Source organism: Myotis davidii, unplaced genomic scaffold (genome assembly GCF_000327345.1).
Source record: "Myotis davidii unplaced genomic scaffold, ASM32734v1 scaffold290, whole genome shotgun sequence".
Classification (NCBI taxonomy): domain Eukaryota; kingdom Metazoa; phylum Chordata; class Mammalia; order Chiroptera; family Vespertilionidae; genus Myotis; species Myotis davidii.
Window position 1 is genome coordinate 7,915,963 of NW_006285049.1, and position 12,920 is coordinate 7,928,882.

The 12,920-nt window shown below is 39.9% G+C and overlaps 1 protein-coding gene across 1 annotated transcript in view; it reads right to left on the reverse strand.

The window, feature by feature from the left end:
- Window positions 1-10,637, reverse strand: part of CNTN1 (contactin 1) — a 298,926-nt gene extending 288,289 nt beyond the window's left edge. The window contains exon 1 of the mRNA XM_015558560.1: window positions 10,460-10,637. The gene's annotated coding sequence lies outside the window, so the exon portion shown is untranslated. The remainder of the gene's footprint in view (window positions 1-10,459) is intronic.
- Window positions 10,638-12,920: the final 2,283 nt, after the last annotated feature.

Sequence of the window (12,920 nt, forward strand, 5' to 3'; positions counted from 1 at the left end):
GGGAGCTGCAGAGAAGGGGGGGGTGGGAGCCACAGAGAAGAGTAGGGTAGGAGCCACAAAGAATCCTCCTGCAACGGGCCTCTAGTAATTAATAAATAATAATGCAAGAATGACTGTTTCCTGTACTCACAACTGCGAACTTACTTTTACCCCACTCTGTATATCTTACCAAAGAGGCTGAGCAAAAGAAACCTGATGCCAAAAGGCACACACTGTATAATCCTGTTTATATAAATTTCAAAAACAGGCAAAACTATTCTATAAAATCTTAGCATCAGAAAAGTGGCTACCTTTGGAGACCAGCAAGATGGTGGTGATTGGGAAGGGCTGAAAGAGATCTTAGGTGCTGACAAAGTTCTTTGTTATAATTAATTGCACTTTACTGTATTTCTGTTATTCTTTAATCAAAAAAGTTTTTTAAAAATGCAATACTTCATTGAAAGTAATTATCTTAGTTTCACGACCATTCAATTGTGCATAAAACAGAATTTTAAAATTACTATTTTTTAAAAAGTGAATTAATTTTTAGTGCTAAAATAGTTACTTCTCTAAAATAATATATTCAAACCAAAAGAAAAATATAGTAAATCAATCCAGCAGGTATTTTTAAAATTTCCAATAAAAATGTATTGCTTTAATTTAATGAATAAAAATATGTGCAATAGCCGAAACCGGTTTGGCTCAGTGGATAGAGCGTCAGCCTGCGGACTGAGGGGTCCCGGGTTCGATTCCGGTCAAGGGCATGTACCTGGGTTGTGGGCATATCCCCAGTGGGGAGTGTGCAGGAGGCAGCTGATCGATGTTTCTCTCTCATCGATGTTTCTAACTCTCTATCTCTCTCCTTTCCTCTCTGTAAGAACTCAATAAAATATATTTAAAAAAAATATGTGCAATAGAATATGTTACTCAGTATAAAATTCTGTTATATTAATGTGAGTCTCCAACTGGAATATATAAATATTGTTAATAATATTTTTGGCAAACTTGCCTGATACATCTAGCAAATCTGTACTTTCAGTCATGACAATTAAATACTCTCAGATTAGATGTCTTAGGACAGAGTTACTGTTTATGGTTTGTGATGTTAGGAAGCAAAATTAGGGCAGAAAATCATAAAAAACTTCTGATGCTCACTTCAAAGTTAGAATAATCTATTTTCAAATGGCACACTGTAATTGCTTAGTTCATGTTTGGGAAACTGCTCCCTGTAAATCAATAGTAAAAGACCATTTTGTTTATGAAATATACATAAATAAAACATACATAAATTTGGAATGATTTAATCTCGTGTTAATACTAAGTATATAGAGAAAATTTAAACTGTGACTCACAAAATACTAAAACTAGACATCCCGGAGAGGAAGAATGACACAGTGATTAATAACCTAGGCTTAGGAGTCAGATAACCTAAATGTGAATTCTAGCTTCTCTAGTCATTAGCTTTCTAATTCCTCTATTTTTTCTCATTTTTAAAATAATAAAAATAATTAATAAAATCCACCTCACTGCATTTGGTTGTTATGGGATAGCACGTGCAACACAGTTATAGAGAAGAAATCGTTTGCACAAGTCATTTAGAAAAATCAGTCTTATATTCAGTATTTTTAATTTTCAAATTAGGTTACATCAGTGTTCTAGGTAAGTATTCAAATATTTTTCATAATTTTTTTCAACAGTTGCACTATTTCTAAAAAATATATTTTACTCGGCCAGCCAGTGTTGCTCAGTCAGTGGTTGGGCATTGACATATGAACCAGGAGGTTCAATTCCTAGTCAGGACACATGCATGGGTTGCAGGCTCGATCCCCAGTGAGCGACTGCAGGAGGCAGCCAATCAATGATTCTGTCTCATCATTGATATTTCCATATCTCTCTCCCTTCTTCTCTGAAATCAATAAAAATATATTTTAAAAAATATATCCTTCACACTATTGTACAGAATATATGCTAAGCCAAACTGAAAAGTTAAATATTGTCTAATTAAGAATATCTAGAAAAAATATTTTAAAAATTCTAATTTTATAAAGACAAGAAAAAGAACATTATCACCAAAAATAAAAAAAAAAATACACTCTGAAGTAAAAAAAAAGGGGGGGGAGGGGAGAGTGTAAATGTGTGTGTATGAACAATAATTAAAGATTTTAAAATATGTTTAAACCAATAACTGCCATCAGTGTGTTTCTTCTCAGATTGTTAAAAACCAAAGTGAAAACTATAAATAGGTATTGATACAGTGTATTTTACTGGATTTCTCAGAATTTTGAGTGGATTGTTAATATCAAGACCAATAGCCTTTACCTGGAAAGAACGGTGGCAGATGGTGGACTCTCTCAGTGAGATGTTTTGGCTAGGCATAATATACACTGGGGCCTTGACTTACGAGTGTCCCGACTAACGAGTTTTTTGAGATACCAGCTGTCTCTCAGCCGATTTTTTGCATTGAGTTGACAGAGTAATTTGAGTTAACGAGCTCAGTTTCAGAACGAATTAAACTCTTAAGTCAAGGCCCCACTGTACTAACTTGCAACTATTCTTTTCAAGCTATGTCACTCTTATATTATCTTAGAGAAATTACTTATTTATCTGAGCTTGTTTCTTGACATGTTAAATATGATAATCATGTATTTCAACCTAATTTTTAGAATTGTTGTGAAAGATCAAATGAGGATATGCATGTAATCATGCTTCATAAACTACTAGACATCACCCCACGAAAGACCTTGCATTAAATACAGGGAAGTGGGTTAAATTTTGCCGACATTTAGCTCTAATACAGTTAAATTTATACATCTACATTATCCACGTAACTATACATTTCTTCCTCCTTCTAAAATGGAGATTTAAAAGAGTTTCCTACTGATTTAACATTTGGGAATTATTCAGTGTCCTAAGTGTGGCTTTTTATTATAAAATTGCTTATTAAAGGACTCTCTTTTATCTATTTTATTATATATTTTATTTACTTTTATATATATTTTTTAATATATTTTATTGATCTTTTACAGAGAGGAAGAGAGAAGGATAGAGAGTTAGAAACATCAATGAGAGAGAAACATTGATCAGCTGCCTCTTGCACACATCCCACTGGGGATGTGCCCGCAACCAAGGTACTTGCCCTTGGCCAGAATCAAACCTGGGACCTTGCAGTCTGCAGGCCTACGCTCTTTCCACTGAGCTGAACCGGTTAGGGCTATTATATATTTTAATGTATACACCAACAAAAGCAAGAAGTTAATTCCTGAAAAACTATGAAGACTGACATAGCTTTTTTATTTATTTATTTATTTATTTAGTCATTCACTTATTCATTCATTCATTCCAAGCAGTAGATATAAATGTTTAATTGTTTGAAATCTTTAAATGAGTTTAATTTTAACCTTCTTTCATTCATTTCTTTATAAAATATTTCAACTATATGTGAGGTTCTTCCTTCCACACACAGAGGAATTAAGGTATGACCACTATCCTCAAAGACTTAGCGAGTGGGGTAATAGGCAAGTCATCTATCAGTTACACTGTCGTATAATGAGTACTGTGGTTGAGGTTCCCACAGATTGTTATGAAAGCACTGAACAAGAGCTCAAAACTCAGCCTGGAGTTTAGGGAAGTCTCCTAGAGAAGGTAGCAGCTGACCTGAACCTTGAAGGGGTTCATAGATCAATTAGGGACAGACAAGGAGACAGGTCATTTCGAGCAGAGAATAAACTACAGAGGGAGAGCAGAGTTTAGAAAAAGAGAGAAAAGGCAGAATGCCTTAAGGGAAGTGTGAAGAATTCAGTGTGATTGATATTGTGAGAGACTGGAGATGGGAGAGATTGGGGTTATGAGAAAATAGATTTAAAGAAGTAAGTAGGTACTGTTCAATAAAAGACTTTAAGTGCAATGCAAAGGACTGCACGCATCTTTTTATAGAATAAAAACAAAAGAGAGCCCTATCAAAAGATTTTCAGCAGACTAGGCACCTGATGAGACTGGTCTTAGAAAGACAAATTTGGTTATGATGTGAAACATATATTTAAAAAGACTCTAAGTCAGGGGAACTGAAGTAGGGACTCTGAGCTCTGAATATCCTTCTCTCCTAAACAGGAAGCAGAGACTTAAAAAGATTAAATAACTTGCCCCAAATCACACAGATCGTAACTGGCCGAGCTGAGTTTCATGCAAAGCTCTGTATAACTCCAGTGTGCTCCTACGGACAAAGGAAGCTCCCTCTAAAAAAAAGGAACTATAATTCAAACAACCCTAAGCAGTTAGAGAATAGTAACAAAAAGTGAAAGAAAAGCAAAGGCCCAGTCAGGTCTACATCATCAAAGTCAAGCACAGGGGCCAGCAATTATCCAGTGAAGGAAGGACCATCTGGGTAATCCTGGCAAAAGCAGATTTAGAGCCTGACTCATTCAGATAATTGTGCATACAAATGTGCCTGCTCTGGCTGAGTAACCTGGTCATTAATAACTTCCATGGTACATTTTGCCCTGTGGCACTTTTGAAATGGACAGTGGTAACTCAGAAAGAATTAAGGTACTATTCACTTCATGGGAGAGTCGCATAAATAATAATGGGACCTTAATAGACTGGGAGTGCATTTTATATATACCATGAGCCATTTCATCACACAGGGATATGTACATGATATACACAAGCCAAATCCCATTTCAAAGAAGGCAAAAAGTTCAGCAATAGTACCCTTGAATGTGTGTTTTTTATATTCAATTATTTGTCAGGTAGCAGAAAGTTTTCTGAACTTTAAAGCAATGAGAGGTAGTATTACAAATAGATTTATAGGTTAGGCTACAATAAAGTTACAAATTTATATATGTTCAAAATATAAAATACAGAAGACAAAAAACAAGGTAATAAGAACTTTCACAGTAAACAATAGATGTTTAATTAAACAAAGAAAACATTAATATCCCAATAAAGAAAGTCAAATGAAATCCAAAAATTAAAAAATACAAAGAGCTAATAAACCTGAACACATTTCTTGAACTCATCCAAAATTATAGAAGCACAACTTCAAAGAATAACTAAGTATACTTTTTACTATCAAAAGAGTCACATTTTTTAATCCAATACCATGTGTGATAAGAATATTTCCACATTGGTTTACAGTATCAATTTGTCTATAAACTCTTTGCTGGGGCAGTTTGGCAATAAGCGTTAGGTGTCTAGATATATTTATGTGTTTGACAAGGTAACATTTAAGAAGTTATTACAAGAAAATGGTCAGAAATGCAAAATTAGTATATATTCATGTATACTTTCATAAGTGTGAAAAACCAGAAGCAATCTAAAGGCTCTGTGTGAAAAAAAAATATTTGGCATTCATAAAAATATGGTTAGTAAGAATATTAAATGAAATAAATATTTACGTTATGGTGTTAAGTGGGGGAAAAGCTAAATGCGAAAAGAAAATTATTCCAATTTATGTATTTTAAATATCTATGCATATTTATTCAAATGAACATGAGGTTAAGAGGGGATCTCTTTGCATAGAATTTTCTTCTATTTCCAATATTTCCTGAGTGATTCTATACCCTATATAATAAAAGACTAATATGCAAATAGATTGAACTGCGGAACAACCACACAACCGAACAACCAGTCGCTATGACGTGCACTGACCACAAGGGGGCACACAGGGAGCATGGTGGGCGTCGGCTGTGGCTGGATGGTGGAGCAGGTGAGTGGGGGTGCCAGAACAAGGCGGGGTACTGACCACTGTCATCGGGGCAAGCCTCTGGTGGTTACTAAAAATTCTTTGCTCCTGTGCACCACCCAGCGCTCCCACCCAGCGCTCACACCTGCTGCCGGCACCGGCCCCACTTGCACTCACTGCCTGCACTCGGTGCAGGCCCCGATCGCTTGGTGCCTTCAGCAGGTGCAAGTGGCGGGTACCGGCCCTGATCGCCCCTGAGGGCTTCTCCACCTCCCCCTGCTCCTGAGGGGCAATTGGGGCAGCAGCTGCTGCTCGCATCCACTGACGCGCCAGCCCCACTTGCTCCACGCCATCAGCCAGTGTGAGCGGGGCCAGCACCGTCAGCATGTGGGAGCCGTGACGGCGGGAGCAGGGCTGCCGCCAGACAGGGGACGGGTGGCCATGGTGGAAGGGGCTGGGCAGGGGCGTGGAGGATGGGCTGAGACCCGTCCTAGTGCCCACTGCAGCCTCACGGCCCACAGTTCCTTTCAAGGTGCACAAATTCGTGCACTGGGTCCCTAGTATACTTATAATCATGAAAATGTTATTGAAAAAGTATATTTAGTGGATATAATTTTGAAGGCAATTTTACGTAATAGTTCATTCATACAACCATAATGAAATGTCCCATCCACTTGCTATATTTTCAAGTACACACAACTGTTCAGCCCTGTTCTTAGAATTTGAACCCAAGTGCTCTTGCTCCAAAGACAGCGCTTTTTAAGATATGAACTAAAGCACAGTGAGAATTTCAAAGCAGAGTAGAATTAATATAATAAAAATTTAAAATACACCATACCAAACATAACAAGCTGCCTTTTAGATTAAAAGATGAGAGACACACACATTTGATAAATTGCCTACTGTATAAATCTAGGCATACAATGACAGGTGAAACTGGAACTGGAGAAAAACAGAGAAAGATACAAATTCGAGTTGAGAATAAAAATGAATAAATTAGTTACTGAATAGATAGTGTGTACGTGGAGGTAGAAAAAACAAAGTCTTAAAAAATTAATCACAAACCTTTCCTAAAAGCCAATTTAAGGGTGATGACTACTGATGGGGAAAAGCAAAAAATTGTTTTCACTATGTACATTATCATTACTGTAAACAATACTTCTACTGACAGCTATTATTTTTGAGTAATTGCTATTGGTCAAGCCCTATTTTAAATGTGTTACATGCATTATCTCACTTAATATTCAAATAAATGCGCAAAAAAAACACACTGAGGTAAATGCTATTATAATCCCCTACTGACTTACCAACATTCACTTATCTGCATAATGATACATAAATATTTACACATGTAGGTTTTTGGAATGGCTAATGAAGAAGAGATTAGAAGTAGAAATGCAGAGAGTTTTATTTTCAATAAAATAAATTGCCATAATTTGCAGGATTCATTGGAAAGCTAGAAGCAGGAATATGAGAAAGGAAGGACACAAAAAAAGGAGGGTTAGAAAAAAGTAAGAGAAAAATTATGACATCAGATCATAGTGGTATCAAGAAGTAAAAATTCAAGGAGATGAACAATATGGAAAATGGCAGACCAGAAGGAAAGAGAAATGAACAATATACCAATATAAGAATACAAACATTTGACATGAAGAAGGAAGCTTATGGATGCCTTAGAGAGGATGGGTTCTGTGATATGATGCAGACCATGGCCAATTTACATGTAGAAATACAGAGGAATGGGAAATGGAAATGGATAGATATTGTTTATTTTTAAAAGCAATTACATGGCATGTTTTGTCTAGAGAAATATGAATTTTCTATCTCTTATCTTGGTCTCTAGTTGGCCTCCAGGGGCACAAGATATGAGAGAATATATAGAATCGCCTATACGAAGTCATAACCCCTACTTGAAAATTAAATCATTCTGTGGAAGGACATAGAAACATTGATGCCATCCATTATTCCTCATGGAAAGAATAAAGAAGCCAAAAGTAGTTCCCAATACATAGCCTTCTATCAACTAATAAATGATCCCCAAGTCATTGCTGCATCCATCTAAACAGCTCTTTGTGATGACAGTTCCTCAATAAGAATCTTTGAGCCCTACTAGGTTTGGCTCAGTGTATAGAGCATTGACCCACAGACTGAAGGGTCCCTGATTCGATTCTGGTCAAGGGCACATGCCTAGGTTGTGGGCTCGATCCCCAGAAAGGGGCATGCATGAGGCAGCCAATCAATGATTCTCTCTCATCATTGATGTTGCTATCTCTCTCTCCCTCTCCCTTCCTCTCTGAAATCCTATATAATAAAAGGCTAATATGCAAATCAACCAAATAGCAGAACGACCTGTTGCTATGATACTCACTGACCACCAGGGGGCAGACGTTCAACACAGGAGCTGCCCCCTGGCGGTCAGTGCGCTCCCCAGGGGGAATGCCGTTCAGCCAGAAGCCAGGCTCATGGCTGGTGAGCGCAGCAGCAGTGGCAGGAGTCTCTCCCACCTCTGCAGCAGGTAGACATCTGCTGAGGGGTCCTGGACTGCGAGAGAGCACAGGTGGGGCTGAGGGACACCCCCCCGCCCCCGGAGTGCACAAATTTCATGCACCAGGCATCTAGAATATATATATATATAGTATAGATATATATATATATATATAGAGAGAGAGAGAGAGAGAGAGAGAGAGAGAGAGAGAGAGAGAGAAAGAGAGAGAATCTTTGAGCCTACTTAGAACTGGATTCAATTCAATGGTAATAGTTTTTTCCTGCAAAATACTTCCTGTCTAATTAGAAGACAAGCCTGACTACAATAAGGATTAAATAACAAAAAACCAGTAAGACTTTCTGAATAACTGAATAACATTGGCCTATATTATTACTAATATCAATATTGCCCAAATTTTGTTATCAGGACCAAAAGCTGTAGAAAATTGAACTAGTCTATTTGAGAGAAAAACACTATACAGTATAATTCACAGTACATTATTAGAATATTAGCATTGAAATAATGGATTTTTGGAAGATTTACCCAAATTACTGTGTCCTTTAAATCTTAGTTTTCTCACCTAAGAATATGGAAATGTTATTATCAGAATTAAATAATTCCAGGCAATAGGAAAAATAAATGCACATACATCTATAAAAGAAAGTCCACGTAGCACAAATAGATATGATATGAAATAGCAGCACAAATTTAAGTATCAGATCCACACGTAAAATTTATGCAAAGAAACATGTCAAAACTACTCCAAAGGTTCTGAGAGTCCCTTAGCTCTATATCCTGCAAAGTGGGTGGATTTTTCCCCCCAAATGCTGCTAGCTATATTACCACCAAATAAATTTACTACCAAACAACCAAGGTACAGGCACAAGCAAGCCATTAAATTCCAGTGAGTTTAATAAAATATCCCAGATACATGTATTTACTACTTGATATGTGTGTTACATTTCAAACTAGTAAAAGTCGGAGGGACACCATAAAGCTGAAAAAATGCAGGGAAATAGATGAATATCAAATAGCACTCTAAGAATGTATTGAAAATAATATTTGGAATGACTGATCTTCATAGGCATTACAGAAACATTATTTCATGCAGGGTTTCCGCAGTCTGAGGGCATCTTCTCTGGCTTTTTCCCCAATGGAGAATTTGATTCTCTTTCCCCCCTCCCACTCCATGCGTCCAGGTTGCTTCAGAAGGCCAAGGTAGCCTGCTCAGCACCAGGCACAGGGCTGGGTGTGCAGGAGCTATATATAGCTCCACCTTGGAGATGCGCACACACCAGCACGGGTACGAATGCCCATGCTGGGTTTGGCATGAATAAAGGAGAAAGGGGTGCGGCTGTCCACACTCTCCCTCTCTCCCATCAGCCCGATTTTTCAATAATTTTCAAAGCAGGGTGTCATCGGGCCCCAAAGTGATGCTGCAGCGTCTCGTTTCTCTGCAGTTCTTCTACCCACTGCTTCCAGCCATCTGACTCCGGCAGAAACCGGCGCGGAGCCAACACCTACTTCCCAGATGCGGTCACCCAGGGAGGCCGCCGCGAGCCCATCCGGACACAATTACTTGAGTGTCCGGGAATCCCGGTGGATAAACCCACCTTTTAGAAACTATGCGAGAAGGTGGTTCCCGGGGGACCACGCCAGGCTCGGAGAAGCAACGCCTTCCTGCCCCTCCCCTGCTCAGTCTGCCGCAGAGATGGGAGAGGGGCCCGTGCGCGCTCACTAGAGGCGTAATTCATGGAACCAACCCCTCCGGGGGCGGGGTTGCCCCCCACCCCGATCTCGAAGGGAGCCAGCTTTTAGCAGAGGGACCTGGGAGCAAGCAAGTCCCTTCCTCCCCCCAGCGCAACCATGGCCAGTGCTTTCTGGGATGTGCTAGAGACTGGACGCCGCCAGGTAGGAGGGGGAGGGAGAAGGCGAGGTGAGCCGGGCATGGGAAGGAAGAGCCGCTCTCCCCAGTCATGGAGACGCACGGGTTCTCCGCAGACCCTCCCCAGCCCGGCAGACATGGCACCCCTCGGGCGCAGCAGCACCGGCAGTGGGAGAGGAAGCCTGAAAGTTGAGATACAGATGGGGGTTCGGTCCCCTCTCCTCGGGCACTGCCGCCCTGCCCACGCACCTCCTTCCCAGCACCGGACCCCCTGCGCCCCAGTCCTCCACGACCAGAGCTGCGGCGACCTCAGGAGATTTGGGGGTGTCGAGGGCGGGGCAGGACTGGGGGAAGGGGAGGGAGGCGACAGGAGCGTGAACATACGCGTTCTTTCCCCCATCGGCGAAGAAGGACAAGCCCTGCCTCCTACCTGTCCCCGGCTCCGGCTCGCCCCGGCGCCGCACCGCTGGACCATCACCTACAGGTTTCCCTCTCCCGCTGCCAACACCTGGGAGCGCATGTCCCCGGCCTGCGCCCCTCCGCGCCTCGGTGGTGCCCACCCGAGCTACTTGACAGCAGAAGCCCAGCCTTTTAAAGTGGTGATTGGCGCCGCGGGGAAAGTGGGGCGGGCGCCGAGGAGAAATCCTCGTCTCTGATTGGACAGGCAGGATGTCACTCTCAGCTCCGGACTCTCAGCTGTGGCTGCTAAGGGTCTCTGCAGTGCTTATGGCCAAAACCTGCTGCTTCGGGATCAAGGACCCCCTAAGAGGAGGGAAACTGGTTTAATGACTTGTCATTTGAAACCCCGAGAGGGAAGGAGAGGCCAGGCATAAGCAGACACCCAACACTTCCAGAGCTTCCCTGAAGGGACCATCTGCTCTGAGATTTGACAGGCAAAAATATGAGGAGCAATGCCTCCATAAAGAAGCAAGAACCTCGGTGAAGATGGGAGAAAAATAGAAAAATACATACACTTATGTAAAAAAAATCACAAGACAAAAATTGGGGGGAGGAGGGAGCGTGAGGGTTTTGTTTATTTGTTTCAAGTTTCCATTTTTGCCTACATACAACGTGGCAGGTGTGTGTGTGTGTGTGTGTGTGTGTGTGTGTGTGTGTGTGTAGAGAGAAAAGGCTGAACTGCTTATCTATAGTGCAGAGAGACTCCCAATATCCTCTGCTGGGAACAGTGTTTCAAATGAGGAAGCCTGTAGAATAACCTCTAAAGAAAGAGTAAAGGCAGGACATTAAGGCCAAGCTGCATAAGGGACTTGCCTTGGACAGTTCATTTGGTAGCAAAAGTCTTGAAATACCAGCAGACTGACTGGTAATCAGTCTGTTCCCTTTCTACTGCTATTAGCCATCATTCCTTTTGTGCTTAAACCCTGAGGCTGCGGGGTCAAGTCAACCCAAACCTAGGTGATCCCTAGCCTGCCTTGTAGGCTCAGGGCACAAGGGCAAAACAAGTTTGTACCCATTTTCCAACTTTGCCATTGGCCCAGGTGAAATCAGGAAGCAGTGGAATTCAAGGAACTTCTTAAACAGGGAACAATGATTTTAAAAATCACAAGTAAAGTTATGGATAAGGAAGTGTCTAATTTTAGTGCCACGTAAAGAAACAATCTCCCTCATTGGATGCATCCTGTCAGCAAAATAGCCAAATTCTTCACCACCTAAATTAAGTAGCTAACTTAACTAACTCTGAGCATAACACACAACTTCCATCCTCAAAGAGCTCATGATAAACATGAGTCACTAGGCAGCTAGCTATTAGAGAAGATGACATTGTTATTAAATGCTAAATCACTGTAGGCTCTTAGCTTAGTACTTATGGTTGTTATTACTATTAGACTAAACTCTTCATAAAAATGCTATCTTTATAAAACTGGAGAAAACAAATTAATGTTTTGGGGAGTGAGAAAAGAACCCTAGAGATAATTTACAGTGGACAATAAATATAGTTCTTATGCCAGAAATCCTCTAAACACTGAGTGAGAATAACTTTAAAAAATGTAATGATAAGTTTTAAACCCCATCAGTTATGCTTCTACATAATATACTATTAGTCTTGCTCCTCCACTCCAGCCACCCACACCAATTATTCCATTGAATTGTACAAATCATTCATTACTTAGTGCATTTACTGCACACTTATTCTATGCCACACCCTGTGTTAGGTTCTAGGGCACTGAACAAGAATTATACATTGAACTTGTTAAGGAGGGACTTAGGAAGCAATTAAGATAGCAAAGTATTATAGCAAGGAATGTGTATTTTCAACACTGACATTTTTGTTTATTTCTAAGCATTTGAGTCCCGATAACTCCAACAGACTCTCCTCTAGATTTAAGCAGTGAAGAAAAGGCATAGTAGCAAGGAAATAAAATGAGTATCCAGGTCAGCACTAGAGTGGAAATTGGAAGTGAAAAGAATGTTAAAGAAATCTCTGCTATCCTAAATCTTTCATTCCTCAATTCATCCATTCATCCATTCTTTTAACAAATATTACTATTGTCAACATAGAGATGAATGCAATAGGCAAATTCTTATGAAGATTATTTTTTTTTTGTTCTTCAAACAATCTAACTTTGTGTATTTACTGATATGATTACACACAACTTGGGAATAATCATATTAGGAGAGTTGCTATCTGGTCACCAGTCACTACATATATTTTCAGATAAAACAGAACATCTCTGGGTTATTAGTTATTATCCTATAGAGGATACATGCATATCTCTTCTTGTTACATATATCTTTATGCATATGAATATATCAAAAATATCTGCTGCAGAGCATTTTACATTTGCCAAACAACTTTTGTATACAATCCTCCACTTTGTTCTTTTTTTTCTTTTTTTCTTTTATTGATTTTTTACAGAGAGGAAGGGAGA